Raw genomic sequence first — 5,087 nt, 5'->3', positions numbered from 1 at the left:
TTTCAGTTTCTACCCCAATAGGTGTTTCCATTGTAGCCAGAAGGTATACAGGAACTGTCTAGTCATAATATCTCAGAAAGTTACTTCAGTTGATCTTGTGGAATTAGAGATAATGGATTTTCATGTCATTCTTGGCATGGATTGTCTCTACTCATACTATGCCTCAATTGATTGTAGAAATAGAATAGTTCATTTTCAGTTCCCAAATGAATCAGTCCTTGAATGGGGGGGTAGTACTACAGCTCTTAGGGGTCAGCTTGTTTCATACCTTAGAGCAAGAAATATGATATCCAAGGGGTGTATATACCATCTTTTTCAAGTTAAAGACTCTAATTCAGAGACTCCAACTCTTGAGTCAGTTTCTGTAATTACCCATATTTCTCAAGCTTAACTTAACTCTCAGTTCATGAGTTATCCAATATGAAATTTTTGAAACACTCAATATTTTTCAGTTTAGATCCTTCAATTGCGTAGGAAATTGAATTATCTTTCCAACAATAAAAAATTTGGCTAAATTCAATAACCGGGTAAGAAGTTATGGCTATTTTAAGTTTCACTCGTTAAACACCTTCATTCAGGCCAGTAGCGCGTCGTAGAGTATATAAAAATGAAAATTGTTAGTTTCCAGTGAGGTACCGTGATACCACTGTATCGTGCCAACATGCATTTTCTCATTTAGCAATTTCTAGAGACACGGTGCGATAGCGCCGTGTTGCGCCAGATGCCTATTTCAGAAAATTTTGACGGGAATTAAATGTTTTGTCCAGGGCTAAAACAATCTCTTCCCATTATTTTAACATACCCAAATATGGGATTTAATCCCTAAAAATGTTTTAAGTCATTACTCACTCAATTTATCCCCAAATTAAAAGCATTCTCTCTCAAAACTACAAAACCCTAGCTTCAAGAAAACAAGATCAATGTCAAGGAATTCACCAAGAACTTCAAGAAACTCACAAATTAAGGTCTGTAAGGTATTCATATATGGGTTCCTTTCACCCATACAGTCCACCAATCCATTTTTAAAATACAAGATTGTTAAATTATGAACTTCCATGCTTGAATTGAATTGAATACATGTTCATGTTATTGTTGGGTTTTAGTCTATGATTAAATTACATGCTTTTATGAAATGAATCCTTGTACGTGTTGAATTACATAATTTTCATGATAAATTCTTCAATTTGCAAGTTTATTGATGTAGCCATGATGAATATATATTTTGAGTATTGTATAACCTAAGCATGCTCCCCATGTATTTGATAAAATGCCTATGTGAATGAAATAGTGTCATTATAACCTAATGGCATGTATTCCCTATTCATGTATAAGTAGATGCTTTACAAGTGTTTTATTAAATGCCTCTATGAGTGAATTATGGAAAAGTATACATTGTTATGATTTTCAAGAGTATATTATACTTTATTTTTCATGCTATCAAGTCTTGTGGTATTTAATACCCGACAATTTAGCTGTGTACCTAAACCCAGTGTCAGTTATAGAATCTTAGTCATGTCATGATCAGTAGTACTCTCAATCAGTTACAAAACTCAATAGAACTCAGTCAGTTACAGAACTCAGGAAAACTCAGTAAGCTCAGTATCAGTCCAATCCAGTTCAGTATACTCAGTTCGGTGTCTTTTAGTTGGGAGTAGGATTCAGCACCGAGTGAACCCAAGGATGTGGGCTCACCTGCCAGTAGAGGGTGTGATCATTAGAAGCAATCCTTGTATTCTAGAACTATGTAACTAGTGTAGGTTGAGATATCAAACCTGTCATTTGAGGGTTGATGAGGTGTTTTAACCAACCAGATGAGGGTTCCACCGTTCTCACTAGAGTACCTGCCAGATGAGGGTAACTCTTCAGTGTCTTTACTCATAGCACAGTACTGACACCCTTCCAACTGGGTTCACAGGTTAGACCTTAACTCAGTTATCTTATTTAGGGCATATCAGTTAGATGATTACCTCTCACGATCTTAGTCTCAGTCTTTAGAATAGAACTCAGTTTAGTTTTACAGAATTAAGATTATCAGATACAGTCAATCAGTATCAGTAACTTTAAATATCAGTTACTCAGTATCAGAACTTAGGACTTAGCTTCAGACAAGCTTAGTCATAGTATTTATTTATATGCACATTAGTGCAAACTTAGTATTTATAGCAGTATCAGTTATCCATGTACTCTCATGCTCGGTTACTCTATATCATACAGTCAGTTATCATTCATGCATATGAACCCTTACATTCAGCCTTACCTCATCTAGCATACCAGTACATTCCACGTACCGACGCATACTCTTTTTTTATGCTATGATGTCTCATATCATAGGTTCGGATGAACAAGTTCCCGACTGCACATAGATAGACTCAGATTCAGCTAGCAGTAGTAGATTAGTAGTTAGTCCTCATCGATCGAGGATATTTTTTTATAAAATTATTTTAGTAGACTCAGTATTTTAGTAGATGGAGTTAGTTGGGGGATTGTCCCATCAACTCCACTTTCAGACAGTTCAGTTTAGAGGCTTTTCAGACTAGTTTTCAAATAGTGTTTAGTTTTACAAATTGTTATTTTTGATGATATAATTTATTAACATTTCAGATATTTTGAAGCTTATGGCATTTCAGCCTATTATTCTGTATTTATTACAGTATCATGTTTCAGTACTTACACCAGATATCAATCATGGATTAGCTTTTGGTCCTTCGGGGTTGTAAGCATCATGTAGCATCTAGGGCACAGACTCAGGGTGTTACAAACTTGGTATCAAATCCTAAGGTTCAACAGTGTCCTAGGAAATCTGAAAGTCGTATCTAGTAGAGTCTTGTTAATGGGTGTGTAGCGCGCCATAATTTTGGATAGAAGGCTATGAGATGTTTTAAGAAATAGTTTTCTTTCTTTCAGTATTCATATCGTGTGAGTGAGAATGAGCTCAAGTTAAACTCTCAGTCTAATTCATTTCTTTCTTTCATTTACAGAACTTGCCTCCCAAAAGGACTAACGAAAGGAGAATCAGAAATCAATTAGCACCTTAGCCCATTCAGGCAGATCCCCTGGACAAGCATGTCTCCCATGCAGAATTTAGAGCTGCATTCACTACTATGCCAACTCTGTAGTAGCTCAGAATGAGCGGCCAGTTGCTATTTCGGCAAGTCCAATGGCCAATATTGTTGTAGCCAGGATTTTGGACTTCACCCGAATGAATCCTTCCCTATTCCTAGAGAGATTCTTTCCCTTAGATCTGAGAGAAGCCAAGGTATTAAAGTTTATCAACCTCAGGCAAGGTAGTATAAGCGTGAAAGAGTATTCCCTCAAGTTTACTCAGTTAGCCAGGTATGCTCCCCATTTAGTAGCAGACAGTAGGTATAGAATGAGCAAGTTCGTATCTGGGGTGTCAGATAGTATGGTTAAAGAGTGCAGAACAGCAATATTGATTAAGGAGATGGGTAATCCTGACAGTCAAAATGGTAGATCGTCAACTCTGCGACAGAATACCAACTCAACTCTCAAGTCTAAACAGAACTCAGACTTTCAGAAGACACAGTGATGGTCCAGGTGGTGGACCGTCAGTTTTGTGACAAACAACCACTAGGACCATCATAACTAAACAACAAAAGGCATCCTAAAATTCTCAACGACGATTAATATAGTGGACCATCGTAATTGCGATTGATCACCACTTTGACCGTTAAGATTACCCAGAACCTGACTCCCATGGATTATCAGTGACGGTCTAGATGGTGGACCGTCAACCTTGCGACAGACAACTTCTTTGGCCACCAGTCATATCCAGAACATTACCCTCTAGTATCAACAGCGATGGTCCACATGGTGGACCGTCAGACTTGTGATGGACCACCACTTTAGTCGTCACTTTTGACGCAGAGTTTTAGTATTTGAATTTTAAATTCTTTTTACTTGGGGAACAAATAAATACCCAGTTTTAGGCTTTGTTGGGGTATTTTTTTATCTTTTATCCATCTCTTATCTTTGATTAGGGTTTCCAAGACTTGAAACACATTGCTACATAGTTTTGCTTTAAGATTTAATTCTAGAATTGAGGGATCAAGATCTGATTATCATAGTTTCTATTGAAGATTTGAGGTGGAAAAATTATGATTTTTGTAAGTAAATTTTGAATTGATTCATGAATAACACAATGTCTTCTTCACTTCCTTTGGTGGAAATGTGTGGCTAATCTCCCATAACTAGGGTTATGGGAGCCTTGATGTGAATAGATGATTGGGGGTTGTGAATCTAGTAGATTCCCATGATTAATTAATATTGCATAAAACCTTCTTTACTTTAATGACTTTTCTTGATTGCAAACTTGAAAAGTGAGCCCAAGAACATCACTTGTTCGAATAGAAAAGTGTTTGTTGGGAAAAGAAGGGGTTTACACAAATCTAAAGGCTTTAACCTTTGGATAGAGGGTAGATGTCTTAAACAGATCAACCCATGTGAGAATAGAGTTGAATAAATAATATATTCCTTAAGTTTGAAAGAATTAAGGGATAAGCTACTCATTTAGGTTGAGAAACTAATGGGTAAATCATAGAATTCAATTACTCTTGCAATTAGAATTGTTCATTTGGAATTCAAAATAGTTCACAACCCTAGCTGCTTAAGCATCTTGGTAACCATAACTCTAGTTTGACTTTCTGTGGATCACTTTCTGTGACAAGCATTTGAATACAATTGATAAATCAAAACCCTATTTTATTCTAGAAAATTTGATCAACAGTCTGATAACAACCACATTACTTAATGAAAATAGTATTCCCTGTGGGATTCAACACCCAACCCAGTTGGGTTCTATATTTGACAGTAACCACATACACTTTTGTAAGAAAGTTATAATTTGGGTGTATTAAATTTTGGCACCGTTGTCGAGGAATATGGTTGTCAATTAAGTTTATGTTTGTTGCTTGATCTTTGGTCAAAGTTTCCCAAAATTTTACTTTTTATTTGTTGTTTTTGTTTTGTGCAGAGTGATCATCTTGTATGCCAAGTACTCGGAGAACAGGTGAACCTTTATTACCTATTCATCCTGAACCTCAACTTATTGGTAGAATGGATAGTCAATA

This window comes from Capsicum annuum, chromosome 4 (assembly GCF_002878395.1).
Source record: "Capsicum annuum cultivar UCD-10X-F1 chromosome 4, UCD10Xv1.1, whole genome shotgun sequence".
In the NCBI taxonomy this organism is placed as follows: Eukaryota; Viridiplantae; Streptophyta; class Magnoliopsida; order Solanales; family Solanaceae; genus Capsicum; species Capsicum annuum.
The sequence above is the reverse complement of the archived record's forward strand: the minus strand, read 5'-3'. Positions refer to the sequence as shown.